General features: G+C 35.4%; 1 pseudogene; it reads right to left on the bottom strand.

Annotated features, from left to right (window-relative positions):
- Positions 1 to 1,855: 1,855 nt before the first annotated feature.
- LOC132488074 (proteasome activator complex subunit 3-like) overlaps positions 1,856 to 24,289 on the bottom strand; it is a 91,497-nt pseudogene continuing 69,063 nt past the window's right edge.

A 24,289-nucleotide genomic window follows, 5' to 3' on the forward strand; every position in this document is an offset into this window, starting at 1 on the left:
TTTTGTGGAAGAAATTGTCTAGATTCAATATTCATTCTTCTTTATAAATATGGTAGAATTCTGCAGTGAAAACACATGGGCCTAGAGATTTATTTGGGGGAGTTTTAATGAATGAATTCAATTTCCTTAATAGTTATAAAGCTACCAAAATTATTATTTCATATTAGATGAGTTGTGGAAGATTGTGCTTTCCAAGAAATTGGTCTACTACACCAAAAGCTAAAGTTGTGAGTATCAAGTTGTTTCTAGTGTTCCCTTATTATCCTTTTGACATCTACAAGGTCTTTAGTGATATCCCATTTGGTTCCATTCCTGACACTGGTAATTTGTGTCTTTTCTCTAATTCTCTGTCAATATTTGAGGTTTATTAATTTTATTGATCATTTCAAAAAGTAGCTTTTTAATTTTCCATTTTGCTTTTCTGTTTTCTCTTTCATTTATTTCTGCATTTACCTTTTTATTGCCATCTTGATGCTTGTTTTGGTTTATTTTGCTTTATAATATAATTTTCTTTTTTTAAGAAAGAAGTAAAAGTACCTGTAATTTTGATAATTTCTTGACATGGTAAAATAATTTTACATTACGATCCAAAGATGGTAGGGTGAGGAGGAGGGGCAGTGGAACAATCCAACAAACAAAAAAAGAAATTGAGAGCCACATGGTAGGAGGAGGGAAGGGTTTTAGCTGGAAGGGGTCTGGAGAGTGGGTAGGGGCACAACTAAAATGCAATTGCTTTGTTACTGAGTACTCTTCATGGGAAAACAGCATCCTGACTCCTTCTCTACATCATACTGGGAGTAAAAAAATGATGCATCCAGGTGGAAATATGATTGGGGGTTGGAAGACAGAGACAAGGAAAGAATAAAAGTCAGAAATAGACACTGAGAGAGTCACCAGCAGACTGACAGCAGATATTGACTCTCCAGTAGTGGTAGAATAAAAAACTGGGGGTGTTATGGGTTAGTACAAAAGCTGTAACAAGTGATAGCTCTGGAAGATTTGAGATATAGAGGCAACTTTTTTATGGTTTTGACTTGCCTGACAGATTTCTATATACACAATATGTACATGCCCGTGTGGGCATTTATACATATGCACACAAGTGACTGCTTTCCCTAGAAGTAAAATTCCAAAAAGAAAGCCCAAAAGGAGCAGCAACAATGGCAGCAGCTGACCTTCACAGCTGCAGACACCCCCCACTCCAATTTACCAGGGAAGGGGAGAGCAGGTGACAGGTAACAGAGTAGGAAGGCATGTGCGTGCATGACTATGTGTAGGTGTATTACGGATATATGTGCATGTAAAAATCCTAGTTATAAAAACATCTGAAGGAGCTAGGGATTTGGCTGAAGGTCCAAGGTGTTTTTTTGTCATGATCAGGTTCAGGTTCAAAGTGGAATGTATGTAGATGGGAAACCCTAAGTCATCATCAGGGCAACTGTGGCAGGCAGGATCCAACGTTCCACAGTGGCAACAGACACTAATCTTTCCTCGGGAAGAGAGGAGCTGATCCACTTGACTCCAATTTCTAAAAAATGCCTAGCATTTTCTTCCAGTTCCCTCAGTTCCTAACCAACTAACCATCAAAAGGAAGAAAACACGAAGCCCAAGATATTAGCTTGTCTCCCCCAAAGGAAGGAAAAGTGGAAGAGAGAAAGCATATGTTTCTTGCACTAACATATTGGGCACACAAACCTGGAGTTCTCCAGAAATTAGGACAGGTTTATTGATTTTATTTTATTATGAGGTATTAGGGAAGGAAATAGAAGGCCTGTAAAAAAGGCCTGTAAGTCTGTCACAGAACTACATGACAGTTTCACTAAACTCTAACTAAAAACACAGAGAAGTGTTATTACTATTTCCAGTCAGTTTCCCCATCACCATAGTCATGTAACAAACTAAGGTGATGTGGGTCTTGAGCCAGACTCACAGAGTCCCCTGGCCTTCGCCTCTGTACAGTGTCTCTGCATTTGATCTTTTTGATATTTTTCAGGATCATGTCATGTAGAATGACATACTGATTCTTTAGCTCTGATATGATGAGCTAAAAGCTATTATGTTCTTTCTCATCAATACCTGTCAGGGTGCAGGATAGTCCTCCACATGGGGATATTTAGCTATTTTGGAAACCGATTTGGCTCTTGTAACATAATATCTAGAAATCTGAACCAGATGAGATGCAGCTCTCAACATTCTTAGTTCTGCAATTGTCTTCTCCTAAATGGACACCCCAAAGTTGTTCCCATCTTCTAACATAGGAATTAGGAGTTGTACCCACATTTTTATGGTGCTTCATTTCAGGATCAGCAGCCAGATCTCAGGTTTCACTGTCTCAAAACTCTCCACTAACTCCTGGTTGCTTTTTAGCATTACATTGGGCATCACAAATACCGTGGTTCCTTGGAAGGCCTCCACACTCACCCAATCTTCACTTCTTGGAAGTGGGGTCTTCCAGTCCATTGTGGCTATTGGTGAGAAGTATAGTCAGGGACCAGCAGACTCATGTCTGAGTGGATCTGAGTTAGGTTATATATGTTTAGGATTGGTCCTTTCAAAAAACTGTCAAGTTCTAACAACTTCTTTGAGAAAATGTTTTCCACCAAATCTTCTGCCTCAGTTGTGATCTTCTCTCTGAAAGAATCAACCTTTGAATGGTGGGTAGCGTCAGGGGGACTAGAGGAATCTCAGTGCTCCCTGGAGGTGGCTGCCCTCGCTTGGCTCACACACAGCTTGCTGATTCCCACCCTCAGTTCCTTCCTCCCACTTGCTCTCCTGCTGCCTGCTGCCTGATCACACTCTATAATTATCTTAATTACTCCCTTTACATGTATCACTGTTCCAATTTTTACTTCAACCATCAAATATAAAACTTGAGAAGGAAACTGAATTTGCCCACATATTTGCCATTTCCATGTTCTTTCTTGCTTCCTGATGTTCCAAGTTTCCTTCTTTTAGAGAACTTCCTTTAGCTATTCATTTAGGGCAGGTGTGCTGGCAACAAATTCTCTGTTTTCCATCATTTCAGAATGTTATTATACTCCCTGTCACTCCTAACATTTTTAAGCAATTGCTTTTTTTCTTCATTTCCGATGTTCCAAATTTCTGTTATCATTTCCCCCTTTGTATTAGTTTCCTAGGACTGCCATAACAAAGTACCATAAACTTGGTGGTTGGCCTACAAAAACAGAAATTTACTGTTTCACAGTTCTAGTTGCTAGATGTTCAAGATCAAGTTGTTGGTAGGGTTTGTTCCTTCTGAGGTCTGTAAGGAAACATCTGTTCCATGCCTCTCTGGGTCTTCACATTGTCTTCCCTCTATCCTTGTCTTTGTGTCCAAAATTCTTCTTTGTATAAGGACACCAGTCACATTGGATTACAGCCCACCCAAATGAGCACATTTTCACTTGATTCTCTCTGTAAGAAATCTGGGGGCTTCTAGATACCTTTTTTTGGGAGGGGGGGACACATCAACCCATAACATCCTCTTTTTGAAGAAGTTCCTTTAAGTAATTTTTTTAGAGCAGTTCTGCTGCAGTGAGTTATTTTAGTTTTGCTTCATCTGAGAAAGCTCTTATTTTACCTTTATCCGTAAATAATATTTGCCCTGAATACTGAAACTTGGTTTAAAGCTTTTTTCTTTCAGCACTTAGCACTGTGGTACCCTTACTTTCTGGAGTCCATGGTATCTAGCGAGAAATCTGCAGTCATTGAAATTATTGTTCTCTATAGACAGTGTTTTTTGTTGTTTTCTGTTTGTTTTCTCTAAGAATTTTTTAAAGACTTTTTTCTTTATCTTTCATTTTCAGTAGTGTCTGGTCATGGAGTCCTTTGTATTTACCCTATTTGGGATTCACTAAGCTTCTTCAGTTGGTAAGTTTATATCTTGGCACCAAGTTTGGGAAGTTTCTGTTTGTGATTTTTTTCAAATTTTTTTCCACACTTTGCTCTATCTCCTCTCCTGATACTCCAAAGACACAAATAATATAAATATTTTGTTACATGACATAAGGCTCTTGTCATTAATTTTTTTCCCCTCTGTTGTTCAGATTGGATAATGTATCTTTATCTTCAATTTCACTGACTATTTCCTCTGCTATCCCTATTCTGCCAATTAGTCACTGTATATAGTGAGGTGTTTTTTTTTTTTTCCCCAAGTAACGTGTATCTTACATTTCTTTGCTGAAACAAATTTTCCTTTTGGTTTCAAATATCTTTTAAATTGTTTTCTGGAGCTTTGTGAAATTAATAGTTTCTTTCAAGTCTTTGTCGAATAATTCCAATATATGTGTAATCTCATCATGGGTGTGTCTTGATTTTTTTTTCCATATGAAATGAGATTTTCCTGGTTCTTCAAATTCCAAGGATTTCTGAATTTTACCCTAGACATATTAAATGTTATACAATGAGACTCTGGGTCTTGATTAAATCCTGTGGTGAACGTTGATAGCCATCCATGGGCTACTGTTTTAAAGTCAATTCTGAGTCCAACCCTTTTTGCACTATTCAGAACTGTTCCATGTGTGCTCCAGTCAATATCCAGACCCGGGTGATGGTCTCTCTGTTCAATTCTCAAAGTGTTTGGTGTACTGAATGGGATCAGATGCACACATGTGGAGTTTGAGGATGAGCCCAGAAAGTCATAAATAGCTTAGTGTATGTAGAATGGAAGAAAGAAAACAAAAGATATAAAATTATATACTCTCTCTGAGTGTTAGGGGTTCCTTTTCACACTCCTTGAGCCAGACTAGAGGCTTTCTCTTTGAGCTCTCTCTGTTTGTGCCCCAGTGGCATATTCTGGTGCTTAAGTTTCAAACCATGAGACATCAGAAGAGAAAAAAATAGTAGATGCACTGCAGCTTTGATGGTATTTTGGATTCTAATCTTCTGTTCTATTCTGCCTGTTCTATTTGCTTATGAGGGTTCTCAGTATTCATTAGGACACACAGGTAGTGTGTATATACATCTTATCCAGAACCTGAACCCCAAATATATATATTTTTAGTGTAGTTTTATTTTACTAACACCAAAAAGGGAAATACATGGACAGAATAATACTGACCAATTTCACTTCTTCAACACTGATATGTAAAATCCTACATAAGATAGCTTCTTGGGTCCATTTCTTTGTAACATTTCAAGAAGCACAGCAAAGCAATTCTGTATGTCATGTGTATATTATATAGTAAACATACACAATAAAAGAATAGTAAGAAATATGGAAATGATATTCACCAGTTTCAGGAATTTGATTAACTCTGGGGAATGAGAAAGAGGAAAAGAATAGTATGTGGACTTATAGTCTATGTCTGCAAGTTTCTTTTCGAAAAGAGAAATAAAATCATCTACAGGCAATATAATGTGTGTTTAATCATAATAATGAACTGATAGGTATATGTAATATATATGAATATTTATTTCTGTTGTTTTTTCTATGTTTGAAACATCACAATGAAAAATTAAAATATTAGAAACCTGATAAAAACGATTATTTTAATCAGCACACAAAGTGACACTTATGAGCAGAAGCATTCTGGAAATAATATTCTTATACTGTTAACTGTAGTAACAATGTATGTTGGATGGTGTGAAATGACATTTTTGGTTTCTGCATTCTCCACCCTTTTTTTTTGTTGTTCTTCTCTTTCTATGATTTGAGTTTTCTAGATTTTTTTTTTTAATTTAGAAGTCACTTCGCAATTATTTTGTGGTGGTCACCATAGTGGTTGTTCAGCATGTATATCTCCATTTTCCCAGCCAGATATTTTTAAATTTAAATATTATAATTTTCAGTTCTAAAATGCATTCAGTTCTCTTTTGTTTTTTGTATTCCTCTGCTGAAATGCCTTGTCTTTTCATTCTTCATTGTGTGTATATATATATATATATATATATTTTTTTTTTTTACTTCATTAAGCGTAAGTTTAGTAGCTGCTTTCTGATCATTTCAACATCAAGTCATCTTGCATTGGCCTCTGTTGATATTATTTTTCCTTCAGAATGGGTCATTTTTTTTTCTTGTATGCCTATTGATTTTACGTTGTAACACTGACATTGTCAAAATTATGTCATGGAGAATCAGCATTCTGATATATTCTTGTGAAGACTGTCACATTTTTATTTAAGCAAGCCATTAACCTGGTTATATTCAAACTGTTTTCAAGGCAAAATCTATTTTACATTGGTGGTGATGGTGGAGGGGCAACTCATTAATCCTTTTACACTCAGTGCTTTGAGTCTGTCTGCACATGCTTGGCTTGTGGTCAGCCATAGACAGGTGAAGTTAATATACAGAATTTGGGACTACCATAGTTTAGGTTTTTGTTTGTTGTTTGTTTTTGATCAGTAACCCCTCTCACTCTGCATGGGCCAAGGAGTCCCCAAAATTTTCTCTCACTCTTTTCAGGCCAGAAAGATGATGGACTTTTTCTCTCTTGGGTCATTAGCCACCATTAGTCATTCACCAAACCTTTCCCCCGAGATTCAACTGCCGTCCAAAATGTGTCTACTTTGTTTTGTTCTCCAAATCCCTCTGGTAGTTTTTGTTTGTGTGTGTCCAGGGTTTATATTTATGAGAAAATAATTTTGGTAAAATTTTACAAAGCCATCCTAGCAGCAGAAACAGTACTTGACATTTGGCAGACTTTTTCTTTTAAGAAAGACTAAAATGAAAAGCCCTGGAATAATCCTGGTCATTTCCATGTTACTGTAGTATCACTGAACCTCTGACAGTACATGGAAAATTATTTTGTGTACAAGGAGAAAAAACATCTCTTGACCAGACATAATTCTACAACTTGTTCTTTTGAAGTTTTAATGAGGAAATTATCTTGCACTTATAAAAGAAAGTGGCTTTCCGATCCAGGTATACATAGAGACCTGTTTTGGGGGGCTTTTAGTTAATTCTGGAGAGTAAATCAATGTGAATACAGTCTTGATCTCATTATGTAGAGAGGAGTCAGAAAATTGATTTAACTTTTTTCTTTGCCTACTTTGACAATCATAGACATTTCAATGATTACTAACTACACTAATAAAAAAAATACTATAAAAATCACTCCTCAGTTTCTTCCCCCCAAAGGAAAATATGTATTGCATGTTCTAAGACAAATTATTCCCTATTTCAACAAAACTCAGTAAACATTATTACAACAGTGTCTCTTCAACTGTGAATTCTTAGTCCTGCTTCCCTGGTAGCTATTGTATCTGCTCAGTAAAAACTCTGTTATGAAACAAAACTCCTGCATACTGTGCAAGATGGAAATATGCAAAGGGTAAAATGAAAATTACTGTCCTGTTTAATGCATTTTTAATACTCTGTTACTAATTCCAGTGCTCTAACTAGAAAAGCCAATTGCAACAAATCCTTAAGAACTACAATCTGGGGTGCAGTTAGTAGGGAGGAAAAGCTGACTAGTGAAAAACCGATGAAAAGAAATAATCGATTTATACCTGAAACCATCAGACAGGTTTCATAATTGAGCTGCCACTGTAATTTGTTTTGTAACACCAGATAACTAATGCATATAGCATCTCCCCCATACAGATGCAATAGACACAAATAACTTTAAGAACATAGAAGATAATTATGTGGAAAAATTAACATAATTAAGAAGTGATGAATTTTGAGTGTTTATTGCCTTTGTTCATTGTATAATGTATTTAATTGCAGGTTTATATAATTTTTTGTAAATAATGACTGTATTTAAGAAGCAACTCATAAAATTTCTTTGATTTAACAATTGGCTCTTGCAAGGTGGTATGAGCTGGCTCCAGCAAATCACTCCATCCCTCTCAAACCACGCCATTCCCTACTCAGCAGTGCTTCCTCCCTTTCTGGCTGGCCATCTCGGTAGTTCCTTGTGAAGGTGACATTGTGTTTTCATGAACCTTCTGCATCAGAATCACCTGGTGAGCATAGCCACATTCAACCAATACTGGTTGAACAGACTGGTTTTGACATTTACAGAATAGTTTCCTAATTCCAGATCTACATGTTTCGGGAATATGCTCAATGACTTCATCTGAAAATGAGGGACACTGTGACGATTCTATGAAATAATGCCTGTAAGGGGGTGGGCACAAGAGAAGTGCTTAATAAACAGAAGTTTTCTGTGCCCCTACACTCCTTGCTGGGACAAACTCTCTGATCATGGTACCCTTTTACTGGCCATGGCAGTGCCTCATCCAGGCATTCCTGCTTCAGAATCTTTCCTCCTACCTTCTGGAGTCCAAATGCCAATGCCTGTCATTCCTTTTTAGGACAGAGAAATTATCTTAGCCAGCCTCCACTTAACCTTCTCTTCGCCAGCACTCGGAAGAGTACTGATGCCTATGGACCTGGCCTATTCCTGTTCAGTGCTGTGGCTGGACTCACATTTATCTCCTCACTGGGTTGTGGGCACGCCAAGAGTGAATCAGGTGTGTCACCAAAATGTTCATGCCACTTTCACTTGTAGCTGTGTGATTCATTAAAAATTAGGTTAACTGATAGTTCAAGAGGAGAAAAAAGGCCAAATGCTTTGGAAACACTTGAGTTTTAAAAGTGGAATTAGGTATGGATGAGAAAACAGTGAACAACTGAGGAAAACATAAAAATCTCTAAAGATCCTGCTTCTGGATTTGTTCAAAAACCTGTCACTTCACTTTAAAGAAACTAAAATTAGTACTGGTAGAAAGTGCATTATGGTGAAAAGGCCTAGTTCCTACAACCAACAACAACCAACCAATGGACGAGTATATGTTTATCTTTTAAGTTTAAATAAATTATTAAAAGTGTGCTTGTATACTTCATTTTTTATAATTCTCTTCTTTAACTGATTTTTTTTTTTTTTTTTTTTTTTTTTTTTTGCAGTACGCGGGCCTCTCACTTCTGTGGCCTCTCCCATTGCGGAGCACAGGCTCTGGACGCGCAGGCTCAGGGGCCATGGCTCACGGGCCCAGCCACTCTGCGGCATGTGGGATTCTCCCGGACCGGGGCATGAACCCATGTCCCCTGCATCGGCAGGCGGGCCCCCAACCACTGCGCCACCAGGGAAGCCCCTAACTGATTTTTTCCATTAACCAACCCACTACATGCTCCAGTTGCATAGTTAAGAGGGTAGATATGTACCAGAGCAGACAATTAACAAACAATAATAACAATAAATGAATAAATAAACAAATAAATAAAATTTAAAAATTCACGTGCCTAGTTGCAGTAGCCACATATTAATTGCTTAATATTCACATGTGGCCACTGGTGGAAATGTCTTCGACAGTGCAGATTTCAGTCCTAAGAGAGACCTATAGGTATAACTTGTGAGTTTTTCCTTACTGAACTTGGGAAAAATGTGTTTTCACTAAAGGCATATGAACTAACTTATTTTTACTGTGGCAAAACACATATTCACCATTAAAGAGTGAAAATTCACCATTTTAACCAATTTAAAAATGCCATTCAGTGGCATTTGGTACATTCTTTCTTTCTTTTCTTTTTCTTTTTTTTTTTTTAATGCTAGAAAAGTAACCAAAATCTTTCATGATAGAGAATTATAAGAATAAATTATTAAACATCTGTTCCCTGCTTCCCTCTTTAGATGCTGGGTATTCAGTAACTGTTCGTGCAGCTAACTCTTAATCAAAAAAGTAATGAAAAATATATACCAACAAAAAAATTCCTTCAAACATACTCTGCTCTGTCAGCAAATTGCTCAGGTCAGAAAAATATTTTTACTTCAGAGGGTAAAATGCAATGTATAATATCATTTTTGTTACTACTTGATATTTAGGGTTTTTTAGACATGTCAATTTTAGTTTCAGCTTTGTTGGCTGACATCCTCACTACCTGCTGCTGGTTCTGTTCTAGAATTGGTATCTCTGGGAGTTGTCTGTGTTTTCCCTATGGATGGAAAATATACCCATGCTTTGCAAAAAAATCAATTACCTCTTTTTTTTTGTATTCTCTCATTTATATTGGCAGCTAGAATCTTATTTAAAAGTCTACAGTAAAATAGCTTAAAACTATCTTAACAAATAGTTATTGAGAACTTCTAAAATATATTTTATGGTTTTGAGAATGTAATCATTTTGCTTTGAACTGACACTAGACTGAGACTATTTTAAAATTCATATAGCACTATTTGTTTTATTTATAATCCATTGTCTTGATGAAATAGATATCCTACAGATTGGAGTGAAGCCTGAAGGTATAGTAAACCATAAAAGATATTCCAGAATAGAAGTGTCAACTGCACTAATCAACAAGATAAATGAGCAAGCCTACAGGGGATGATTAAAATAAATTGTATTGAAATCCACTTGGGAAAAAGAGACTACACTTCTGTTCTATCTCCTCAGTTTTTGTCAGCTATGGGGAAGCCAAATCTTGAGAGCATTTTCCAGAAATTACATTTTAGAGACAAAGATGTTTTACTTATTGGACAATAAAACATTGCATAGAGCAGTGAATGATTGATGGAAAATGTAATCAACAAATGCTATTGAAGAAGCAAAGAAAACTGATCTTTTAAAAGGGGTTTTCTCCATCTATCCTCTCAGCAAAAGAGAATAACATTTGGGATTGAAAACTCAGCCATATTTCACAAGTAAGAGTGGCAAAGTCATAAAGTGTGTATAAGTGCCTTAGTTTTTACTATTTATTTTCAAATCAAATAATTTCTATGGGAAATAATATTTTTATTACTTAAAATTCTTTCCTTAAAAGGCTAGTTCTTGTGCATATGAAGTCTTTCATTGTATCAAGACTATGTTTTAACCACCTGTTTTACAATACAATTGTATCCACTCATTCTGTTTATACTTATGGAAACACTAGGATAATGAAAGTTATTAAACTGACAAATATCAGTTATCAGAGTGAATATTAAGAATATCAAAGAAACACATTTTTATTATCAGTGCTGAACCAATGAAGAATACATTTTGAAGAACTACTTTAAAAAAATTCCCTAGAAATGTGAACCTGTGGGACCCAACTGTCCAGAGTGCAGCAGGTTTTCCTTTTGCTTTTACCAGGCAAAACCAAGTTTCATCATAAGGCACAGGTTCAGCTTTCCCTTTAGTTTATCTTACCATTAGATAGTTTTAGTAACTATACTGCTAGAGGGTTATAAGTAAATTGAACAAGAAAGTGTATAAAATTTCACATTTTTCAAATTTCTTGAGTCATTCCCCCTTTTTACCCAGTTTTAACTGATCAGTTTTATCCTACTTTTCAACACAAGACTTATGATGAATTTGTAGGCTGAGCAATAACATTACTGACATTTTATTTACCTCATTGCTTATAAGAATTTTTCCTACATTAAAAAGTATTCTGCAATACTGTAGCCACCTGACATTAAAAAACTGTTAAAAAGTCTATCATGACATTTTGGAAATAATTTTAAATTAGTAGCTAAGAGTCAAAAAAGCAACATCATAATTCAGTTTAATGAATTAAGGATATTCATAAAGAATATCCTGGGATAATACATGAAATACTTTATTGCCTTGCTCAATATTGGGATTAACAGGCAAATCTATATGATTAACCATATGAAACTGCCATTTCTGTAAGTAAAAGCTGATTTATTATCAGTATATTAGTTTTCTTTGCTGCATAACAAATTATCACAAACTAATCAACTTAAAACCATATCCAATTATTATTCCATTATGTATTCATTATTTTTTACTCTGTTGATCAGCAGTTTGAGTTGACTGAGCTGGATTCTGTGCTGAGGATCTTACAAGGTCAAATTCAAGGTTTCAGCCAGGCTAACTTCTCATCTTTTCAATATCATGCTGAAATTCTAGTTAATGCTATATGACAAGAAAAAGAAATAAAAGATACACAGATTGGAAAAGAAGAGATAAAACTGTCTTTTGTTGCAGATAACATGATCATACATGCAGAAAATATGAGAAACAAAAATAATCCTGGAACTAATAAGAGATTAAAGCAAGGTTTCAGAATAAAAAATTAATATACAAAAGTCAATTGCTTTTCTAAAGACCAAAAATGAATGAGGAATTATTTGAAATTAAAAACACAAAACCATTTACCTTAGCACCCCCAAAAAGAAATACTTATGCATAAATCTAACAAAATATACACAAAATCTTTATGAAGAAAACTATAAAACTTTGATGAATGAAATTAAAGAATTAATAAGTATAGTGATATTCTATATTCATGGATAGGAAGACTCAATATTGTTAAGACGTCAGTTCTTCCCAACTCTGTAAATTATATGCAATCCTAATCAAAATCCCAGTAATTACTCTACGGGTATCAGGAAACTGATTCTAATGCTTATATGGCGGGACAAAAGACACAGAATAGCCAATACAATATTGAAAGAGAAGAACAAAGCTGGAGGTCCAACTTTGCCCAATTTCTAGGCTCACTACAAAGCTACAGTAATCAAAACAGTTTAGTATTGGCAAAAGAATAAATCAGTATAATAGAATAAAGAGCCCATAAATACCCCCCATAAATACCAGTCAACTAATCTTTGACAAAGGATCAAAGGCAATACAATAGAGTAAAGATAGTCCTTTCAACAAATGGTGCTAGAACAACTAGACATCCACATGCAAAAAAATGAATGTAGACACACACTTCCTCAAAAGTAACTCAAAATGGATCAAAGCTCTAAATGTAGAATGCAAAACTATAAAAATCCTAGAAGATAGCACAGGAGAAAAACTATACGACCTTGGATATGGTGATGCTTTTTTAGATACAATATCAATGGTATGATCCATGAAAGAAATAATTGATAATCTAGACTTAATCAAAATTAAAAACTTCTGCTATGTGAAAGGTAATGTCAAAAGAAGGAGAAGATAAGCCATAGAGTGGAAGAAAATATTTGAAAAAGACACATCTGATAAAGGACTCTTACCCAAAATATACCGAAAAAACTCTTAAAACTGAAGAATAAGAAAACAAATGCCTAGATGAAAAATGGGCCAAAGACCTTCACAAACACCTCACCAAAGAAGATATATAGATGGCAAATAAGCATATGCAAAGATGCTCCACATTATATGTATCAGGGAAATAAAAATTAAACCAACTACCACTACACACTTATTGGATACCACTACAGATGTATTAGAATGGCCGAAATCCAAAGCACTGAAAACACCAAATGCTGATAAGAATGTGGAGCAAGAGAAACTCTCATTCATTGCTGGTAGGAGTGCTGAACAACATAGCAACTTTGGAAGACCATTTGGCAGTTTCTTACAAAACTAAACATACTTTTACCATACTGTCCAGCAATCACCCTTCTTGGTATTTACCCAAAGGAGCTGGAAACATATGTCCACAGAAAAACCTGCACAGATATTTACAGCAGCCTTATTCAAAATTGCCAAAACTGAAAACACCAAGGTGTCCTTCAGTAGGTGAATAGAGAAACTATGGTATGTCCAGAAAATGGCATATTTTTCAGTGCTAAAAAGAAATGAGCTATCAAGCCATGAAAAGACATGGTAGAACCTTAGATGCATATTACTAAGTGATAGACGCCAGTGTGAAAAGACTATATATTGTATGATTCCAACTGTTTTGACATGATCAAAAGACAAAACTATGGAGACAATAAAAGATCAGTTGTTGCCAGGGTTGTACTGGGAGAGAGATGAACAGGCAGAACACAACTGATTTTTAGGGAATTCAAAATATTCTCTGTGGTAGTCTAATGATGTATATGTTATTATTCATTTGTCCAAATCTATAAAATGTACAACACCAAGAGTGAATTGTTAGGTAAACTATAGACTTTGGGTGATTATGATGTGTCAGTGTAGGTTCATCCTTGTTAAAAAATGTACCACTCTGATAAGTGAGGTTGATAATGGAGGAGGCTATGCATGTGTGGGGGCAGGAGGTATATGGGTAATCTTTGTAACTTCCTCTCAATTTTGTTGTAAACCTAAAACCACTCTAAAAAAGTAAGCCTTTTAAAAATCAATTTACTTAAATCATCTTTTCATATTGGATGGGTTGTGATATTTTCCTATTTATAAGAAAATAGTTAATTTTATCTAAGTTGCCAAATTCATGTGTGTAGGGTTGTATATAGTATTCCATCACTTCTTCTGTCACAAGGCTGCTTTCAAGGAGGACATAACACTTCACATTTCTTCCAGTAATGTGAAAATTTTATTTGGGTTGGCCGAAAAGTTCATTCGGGTTTTTCTGTAAGAGCTTACCGAAAAACCTAAAAGAACTTTTTGGCCAACCCAATGTAACTCAACACAATTCTCCTTCTAAATTTTTCTCACTTTGATGGATTTATATTTCAATTTCTTTCTGTTCTTGTTTGGAGTCATTGTTTGATGAGCATTCTGTCTTGGAAAAATTGTGGCGTACTCTAAATTCTTGCATATTCAGAAATATCTGTCTTGCACACTAACCATGAAAAGATGTCTTGGTTGGGTGTAGGATTGTTGAGTTCTACTCATCAAATTTCTCTTAACAGAGTGTAGATAACATTCTAATGTCTTCTGCTTCAAGTGTTTCAGAATGTCTGGTGGTGATACTTTAATATCTTCTTCCTTCTTATTTACCTATTTCAATTTTGGAAACATGATGTTTTCTTTTTACCTTAGAATTGCTTTTTTTCCAGGAACTCCATGAAACTTTCAAGCTTAGACATGAATATTTCTCCAGATGAAAATAATATTTTTCTATTAACTAAATTCCTTTTCTCATATATTACATTTTCATTTATTAAACTTTTTCATTTCCATGTTAGTTCTCTTGTATTTTCCAAATAAGTTGCTAAAATTTTCTCACATATACTCCTTCTCTTTCAATTTTTTTCTTATTTCAAAAAATTCTCCCATTTGATATTCTAGTCTACTACTTCAGATCATTAACTGTAGCACAGTATTTAATGTACTAAATATTACTACTATTAAGTACTACTTAAAGGTAGCATCAATTTACTCATTAAATTGTTTTCCTGAGAAATCATGTTACCATCTGCTTCTGTACTGTAAGTTCTACTTTACGGATTTTTGTGGCTTGTTTTTGTCCATCTGATATCCCTTGATTGTGCTGCAAGGCCCTGTGAGAGGGCAGTTATTTATTTGTATGTTTGTTTAATTATTCATGTATTTATATATACATTAAGGCTCGGGTCTTTATTATGGATCACTCTAGGTATCTTCAGTCCTGCAAGTGGAGAAAGGAAATCAGTCTCTCCCCACCGTGAAACAACTGTGTAGAGTAGAAAGGCCTCCAGTCTCTGGCTGAAGCCTCTTGCAGTTAAGGCTGTCTTTATCAGGACTGAATTCCCATCTAATATCAAATACGCATTTGAGAAGAGGATAAAATTTGGAGCTAGTAAAAGAAGAGGTGGAAGACAGACTCACAGTACGATTTGCTAAAACTCTTGAGCATTAACCCTCATTATCTTTTTTTTTTTTTTTTAAGAAACCAAAGGAAATCTTTAGATTTTTATTAGGTGCTAAATATAAAAGATTCTTGAACTAAGACAAACATTTGTATTACCAGAGGACATAGATCTAAATTTAATAGAAGAGTAATCTTTTGTATGGTAAATTATTATACTAATTTACAATACTAACTATAAAATGTCACTATAGTCAACAAAGTATTTTAAATAATATATGCTATTCACCTGTATGTTTAGATGATAGAATTCTCACTTCCTATTACAAACCAGTGGCTTAATTAAGGCCATATTTCAGTCCTGTTAATTTTCTAATAAAACAAATTGATTATATATGCTTACTAATGTCCTGTTCTTTATTCTCTTATAAGTGACCACCCTACTATGCACATAATTTTAATATTTAATCCAAGAAAAGTGACATTCTTAGATCTATGCTATACTGTGCAATGATTAAATTATGCAAATATAACAAGACAGGAATCTTGTTACATGAAAAATGCTGACTCATTCAAAAATGCTAATGTCCAGCTGTTAAGAACTTCCTCTGAGAAAAACTTTCATGTAAAATTAACTGTTCTAACAAGATTTGACATAAATGAAATCTGCAAATGAATGAATAATTTATAGGTACTATATTAATGTCAGGAGTTTCCTGGTTAGATTTGCTTATTCTAAATTGCCAAGATATGATCCTAAAGGAAAATTAATCTTCAATCCCCAAAGTTTCTGTTACCTCATCTATTTAATGATTGAATTTAACATATTTATTTGTTCACCCCCTTTTCACTTTATACTCTTAGTCAAACAATTTAATGAGAACACAATTCATTATTTTTGAAATCACTGAATTATTATTCTGTTGGGCTAATTGAAATATTGGATAAAAATAGATGAAGAATCATGAATGAGCAGGCTTGCTGAAAGTCAGATGGCTTTAACAGTGTATGAAGGGGTTACCTTTTATGATAAAATTTTTAGTGATTCCACTAAAGAAGAAAATATGCATCTATCTACCACTTTGCTCTCTTAACATCTGTACCAAGAGAACAGACAATAGACGTCAATTAATAAAACATTCTATTCTTAAATCTTTTTAAATTGAAAGTTAATTTGCTCATTAAAGAACTTTTACAACATATAGAAATGAAAAGGTAAATGATGACAATGTACCATTTTAGCAGTAAACTGGATAAAAATCAAGGTGAAAAAAGGAGAGGGGGTAAATGTGAATTATAAGTTTATAGTTAATGTGAGGTCTTATTTTATGTAGTCTATTTCTAAGTTGAAAAATGTGTATTATGTGTTTCTAAATGAAGACCAATCAACTCTCTTCATGAAGAGAAATTTTTTAAATTGACGTAAAGAAATGTAATTAACAGAGAGTTGGTACAACTTACCACATTCTGTGGGTATTTCTTTTTCTTTTTCTTTTTCCCATGGGTATTTCTAGTGGGGTACGGTTGTAGCCATTTCACAGGAGTGGAAAGTCTGGCAGCACCTCCTCATCAACTATGGTGGTAAAGGAGAACAGTTCTATTAAGAGTGATGCATCAAAGTCATTGGCAATTTTCATCCACATTATGAAATATAATTTCTAGTATTTTCCTAGTATTTACTTTTCAAGGAAAGTTCTATTCAAATAAACTTTGGATTTCTTTTCAAAATATATTCTTGGGAGATAAAACATTTTATGTATAAGATGGTCATTGGAGACAACAATACTTATTTCAAAATTACCTGGTACTGCACATTAATTAATGGCATTACATATGTATGAACCAATTACAATATTTACACAGGCCAAGCAGATCCCTGTTCATTTAATTATAATTTGATAACTCTTTTGAATAAACTTAGCAACAGTGGCAAAACCCAATAGAATATATTAACATTTTACAAATGAATTACATGTTATGAGATAGAAAATTATTTTTTTGTGACTTTAGGGGTCATAATCAAAATCCGATGTGCTGGGGTTTCCCTGGTGGCACAGTGGTTGAGAATCTGCCTGCCAATGCAGGGGACACGGGTTCGAGCCCTGGTCTGGGATGCCGTGGAGCAACTAGGCCCGTGAGCCACAACTACTGAGCCTGCGCGTCTGGAGCTTGTGCTCCGCAACAAGAGAGGCCGTGACAGTGAGAGCCCCGTGCACCACGATGAAGAGTGGCCCCCGCTTGCCGCAACTAGAGAAAGCCCACACACAGAAACGAAGACCCAACACAGCCAAAAATTAAAAAAAAAAAAAAAAAAAAAAATCCGAGGTGCCTGAAGACAGGAACAATTGGGATGTCTTACCGGTTGTCATGTACATGGGTACAATAAATTATTTTACAAGCCATACCTCATATTATTATTATACTATGACACAATTATGTTATCACATTGTTTATTTAGATGTATTTTAAATATTTAGTGCATAGGAAAGCATTAATTCATTTAAGACTTGGTAAATTTGAATATTTATTTACATTATGATCTTCAAGTAATTACCTTTTCTGAAAATTTATAGAAATTAATAGTCCATTAAAGCCAAGTAATTATGGAGTAAGCAAATATAGGATATGATCACATAGTAATTTAAACATATCATTTTATACTCTGCAGATTTAAATGAAACTATTAAGGCCTTATAAGAAAGTTCTGACTGGAGAAAATCTTGGGATGTAGTTATTTTGTCCAGTTTGACTTTTGTCTAATTTATCCCTGCAACAACATTTTTGTTTTACTATATATTGCCTTAAAAAAAATGTTAGCATGCTCATCTTTCTGTATTCCTTTGCTTTTAACCTGTATCTTTATATATAAAGTGGTTCTTATAGACAATATGTCATATCTGGAAAATAGTTACTTCCCCCACACTCTTCTGCCAGAAACAATAGGGTATTTTCCCTCTTCACTGGGAGAACCCACAAATGTGTTAGGTACCCCTAAGACGGCACTCCCCTGGGAGTTTCTCAAGATTAAGACAGTCCACATTCAGCCTCCAGCAATTTGTCATTATCACTTAAGTGTTCTACCAGATTATGACTCCAGCAGCTTCTGTTCCAGGTAAACTGATCTCGGCCATGACTCCCTGGATGTACCTACTCCCCAGATTTCAAGGTGACAGTTTGCTCTATGTTCTCAATGGTTTTTGGGTCCAGTAAAAGTCATTACCTTTGAGTTTGTTCAGGTTTTTCTTATTGTAAGGAAGAAAAATGTTACTGACTGGAATGACCACTTCCAAGCTCTTGACATGCCAGAGATGAAATCAGAATTCTTAAGTACATTTAAGAGTAAATAAAAGTACATTTTTAAGAACATTGGTTTGTATCAGAAAGGTACCCAATCTATTCAAGCCTTGAAATAGATACAAATTTTGCTTTCTGAACAAAGAAAACATAAAATTAATCATCTGAAAGAGTAAATAGACATGTCAAATTTAGTGATTAAATATTTTCAACTCTAAATGTGAATGGTAAATATATAAATGATAAAGAATAGGAGATGTGTTTGTGTGTGTGTATGAGTTATGCACTGACCACCCAAAGAAAACTTCCAGGTAATCTCTAAAAGGATATGTTATACTGTGATTTATAATAAGAAATATATATTTTGTTTTTATCCTGTTTCTGGCACAGAGCTCCTAAAACCCTTGGAATTTCCTGTGAGGAGAGCAATGAAGGTGTCTTTTCTTCTGTTGATGAGATTTAGTTTAGAAAGCCCCTACATCACCTAAGCATGGAGGCTAGTCACCAGAGGAGATAACCATGTGACTAGAGCCTTAGAACTTTCATTCCCCAGCCCTCCAATCCACCAACTGAGTGAGGAGAGGGAGAAGAAATCGAGTTCAGTCACCTATGGCCTATGATTTAAACAATAGTGCTTATGTAATGAAGCCTCATAAAATCCCCAAAGGAGAGGGTTCGGAGAACTTCTGGGTGGGTGAACATGTAGAGATTCAGGGAGAGTGGCGCACTGGGAGAGGGCATGGACACTCTGAGCTCCTTCCCACACGTCTCACGTATGTGTCTCTTCCATCTGGCTGTATCTGAGTTATATCCGTTTATAATACACCAGTAATCTGGTAAGTAGAATATTTCTCTGAGTTCTGTGAACTGCTCTAGTGGGGGTCCTTGGAAACCCCTATTTATAGCCAGTTAGTCAGAAGCACAGGTGATAACCTGGACTTGCAACTGGCTGGCTGAAGGGGGGTGGGGAGCATTCTTTTAGGAGAGTTCTTAACCTGTGGGATCTGATGCTACCTCCAGGTAAATAATACCAGAATTGCATTAAATTTTAGGACACCCAGATGGGGTCAAAAATTACTTGTGGGAACTCCCCTCCCCCTGGAAATGGGTGTAGCATCAGAGAATACAACGAGGAATGATAAATTATCCAGAATCTCAGTAGCTGGAGATGATGATTGTTAAGAATTTCCATAATTTCATGCTGTTGTCTCTTTCTTTTAATCAGAAACTAAACTTATTTGCACAACTATATCATATACATATTTTCTGTTTCAAAAACATCTACATTACAGGTAATGCAACAACACCTCCCCAAATACATGATTCATTCGATAGCTTCAGAGAATACAGCTATTAACGTTATGCTCTGTATGCTTCCATTCTTTTTCTATACATAGACACATAAGCATACATATTCATAAATCATTGTGCTGTATTTTATTAAAATTGTATGATATTGTGCTTAATGAATCATAATAAACTACTTCAATTTAACAGTGTTTTTTTATGCTTTTGTCATATTGGTTCAAATGAATCCTTTCCTTATTGTTGGCCTCTGAGTAGGATTTTATACCATGCGTCTTCTTTATTGTGTTTAACCACATTGCTATTGATGACAGTTAAGACTGCTCCAGTATTTTTTTTCTAATGGTATAGACAATCAAAAGGTTTATCCATGTTATAGATTCTATTTTTTTCCACTTAAAAATTAACCTGCTATTCAATTTCTTAAAATGCCTTACTTTCTTAATAACTAGGCTAGTAGCAGACACACCTCAGTGCAAGATTTTCAAGTAAATATTGAAATGAAGCACAGAGCTAATATTAACAATTTGAAGGTCTTTATACTACTCACCCCAAATCTAACAAAACACTTAGCATCAGAACATTCCAGCATTCATGGGAGGAGGGGTAACAAGTTAAGTCTAGGTTTGCAGAGCAAGTGCCCATTTTGCTTCTTCAACCTGTGGGAGCTGCAGAGGAGTTGGAAGAGAAAGAGGTACTGGTTGGGCATCCCTGAGAATTGCCGGCCCCGCCTGTATTTCAGGCAGGACATATGTATAATAAGAAGCGCTGATCTTTAAGGCACAGTAATTTCACCCACTTTAAAAACAACCATAGCAGCTTTCCAGCTTTTAAGCATCCATTCTCCCAGAAGTCATTATTTTTACACTTTGAGAGGATTTCATATACTAAATATACATGTCATATATGCATATATATTATGTAAACACTACCTATTTTTTTCTGGATTTCTCTTGAAATTTGCTTTTTATAACACTCATAAAGGCAATCAGCTTGCCAATAATTCTGTGCCATCACAGGAGAATTCAATATTAAGCCAAGTGAATGACCAATGACCAACATAAATATTTTTAAGTAATCTCAAATAAACTTAATTTTCTTAAACACTGGGACAAATTTCACATAGTTCAATTCATACAAAAACCCACTAAAGAAGATTCTAGCACATTTCCACATCTACATAATGAGATTATCTGCTGTTTCTTTCAGGATTTGGTTAGGAAAATAAAAGCAAGGACATGTATTCCAGAAATAAAGAGTTTAATGTGGGAATTACGAGCTCACACAACTGGGAATAGCTGAGGAATGATGAACATAGAAGCTTCTAATAACTATCTCCACCTCAAGTCCTGAAGAGTGTGGCTCTCAAGAGCTCAAAATAAAGTTACTGCAATTTTTAAGAATCTTTGCTAAGCTCTCACCATCTACCTCAGTCTGTGGCTGCTGTGTCTTCTCAAAAGCCTGCCAGTAAGCCACTTCAATTCAACTGTCCCTGGGGAGTAGTTTTGTCTTTCACCTTGTAAATCACTCGTGAATGTTGTGCAATGTCAAACTCTAGCCTGAAACCATATGTGGAAGGGAACTTTGCATAATTAAGCTCTGTGCTATTTTCTGTGAGGCAGAGGAGACCTGAGAAGGGAATAACTTGACGACAGACAACCCAACATAGTCTATACCATCTCAACTCTGTATATATATGCGACCCATTGACACACAGTTCACTTTTGAATGAAGAGGATAACAGCACCATGCCTCCCTGATGTGATGTATTTGTTCTTTGTACAACCACACACATGCTTACATTCTTCCTAAAAGGGGTAACTTCTTGCTTTCTTTGCCTAGTCACAATAGTTTATGTAGTATAACTTAAATGCTGAATTATAGAGCTAATGTTATTTACACAACTTATATCTGTTACCAGATAGTGGGGAATGGAAAAAGAAAATATTTCATATAGTTAAATATCAAAGCAAGGAAGAAAAATATGCATAGTTACTATAGTCCTCCTGCCTGCAACTGGTTATGTGGCTGAAGTTAGGAGTCATAACTTCCTTTCTCCAATTCCTACTCAATGTTTGCTTTGCTCTCATGCAGCACTTAAGCTGGACATATTTATTTGGCAGACAGACCTAAACATGCACTCTTAAGAAGGCTGTGTCATTAATGGTTATTCTTATTTTGGCTTGTTATAGTTTTCTTTTTACTTCTAATTTTGGATGAAGTCCAGAAAATCCACTAAGTCCAGACATCCTCTTCCCTGTCCATTGTGTAGTAGCCATATTATTGCCTGTAAATAGTTAGAATCAATTATCTAGTTTTTTCCCTTTGAGTGGTATCAACATAGTAACTGCAACTATCTGAAAACAAGGCCCAAGTGCTTCTTATCTAAATGCCTCTCTACCCCTCCGAAGAAGTGTCTCTCAATGAGCACTCTGCTCACAGAGTGACTTCTTCCTTCCCACTGCTGCCATGATTTCCTGCTGTGGCAGAAGACCTTGATAAAGCTCACAGCTGACTATGCAGAAACGGAAAAGGAGGAATAAAGCTATGCTGTGGGTAAATATTCACATTTTCTAGATTTGCTTGATTTACAGTTTTTTGGTTGTTTGTTTCTGAGCTCTTCTGGCTGACCACAACAATTCTTAGTTCCTTTTGCAGGTTTTTGAAAAAGTCACACTTATTTAAACCTTTATTTAAAACCACTTATTAGACAAATTCTCTTCCATTCATGAAGAACAATGGGTCCCTCTAGTATGAATCAACCAGAGCTTTCCATTCCTTTATTTCAGCACCCACACACATCTACACCCATGCCATGTTCCCTTACCCTCAAGGTGTCAAGATGTGGTGTCCCTCCTCTGGTGTCCCCTGGACAAATATAAGCCCTGTAATTCTTATCCTTATTGCATTCTTTTCACCACCTTGATCTGCTATATCCTCATTCTTATTAGCTTTCAACATCCTTTTTACAAAGATAGAAGGAGCACACACAGTCTATAAGACTATCCTCACTTCTGACAACAACTGTAAGTACAGGGATGGAGGGTTCCCAAAACCACCCTCAGGTTTCATAATTCACTAGAAGGACTCATAGAACTTACTGGGAGCTGTTATATTCAAAGTTATGAATTATTACTGGGAAAGGATACAATCAAAATCAGCCAAGGGAGGAAGCACAAATGGCAGAATCCAGGAAAGTGTCAAACACAGAGCTTCCATTGTCCTCTGTGGAAGAGTATTCCTTTCCTGACATCTACATGTGACAAAACACATGGAACATTGCCAACCAGGGAAGTCTATCTGAGCTTTGATGTTCAAAGATTTTTATTGGTGCTACCGGGTCAACTACCTATATGGCAGCCTCACTCTACAATACCTCTGGAGGTCAAAGTGATAATGTGTGACTCAAAGCCCTATCCTAAATCACATTGTTAGACTATAACAATGCCCCAGGAAAACAAAGACAATCCTGTAAGACAGGAGATTTCAAGAGCTCAGAGTGTAACTCTCAGAAGCTTAGGGCAAAAGCCAGCTTTCTCTTTGGATACGATTAAATTATTTACTACACACTTTTCTAATTTTTAATTTTTTCTCAGTCAATAAATATGTTCAAATTTGCCCATCCTAAAAATATTTTGTCCAACATCTCCCTCTAACAAATCTGTCTTCGCTTTTTTATTAAAAATTCTTCAAGTCTCCTCTTATTCATCTGCCACTCACTTCTCAGAGCACTCTGTTCTTGCTCTGTTCCTTTCCTGTCATTACCCTATCCCTCCGATATTGTTTTCAGTGAACCTTTAAAACTCCAGATCTCAGGAAGTCTCTTCAGAATTAATCTTGTTTATATTCTGCCATTAACGATCACTTGGACATCTTGAAAATGACACTGTTTCACAACCATACATCTCTTTTGTCTCTAAAACATCTTTCAAAGCCAAAAATGGCATTATATGTATTCTGAATATTTTCCATCCTCTGTCAGTTGTACTTGAACCCCTAAGGATTTATCATTTTCTCCTTCAACTTACATCGGCATATTACAAGTACATATTGGTTTAGATCATAAGTATGTTTATAATGGGCTTCTCTACCCCATTATGCTGGAAATACATTGTCATATTTATCAACTTTTTTTTTTTTTTTACCCAGTGTTTAGTACAGTGCGGGAGACAGATAATGCTCAATAAATATTTGCAGACTCCACTGCTCAGGGAAACTTCAAAGAGAAATTGAATTCTGAGCAGTGTCTCTAAGAATGAGCTGAAGACAGAGCAGATATTTAGTTCAATGTATCTAGGTGGTGCTATTTTCTGATGACAAGGTACGAAGTGACAT

Source organism: Mesoplodon densirostris, chromosome 4 (genome assembly GCF_025265405.1).
Source record: "Mesoplodon densirostris isolate mMesDen1 chromosome 4, mMesDen1 primary haplotype, whole genome shotgun sequence".
Classification (NCBI taxonomy): Eukaryota; Metazoa; Chordata; class Mammalia; order Artiodactyla; family Ziphiidae; genus Mesoplodon; species Mesoplodon densirostris.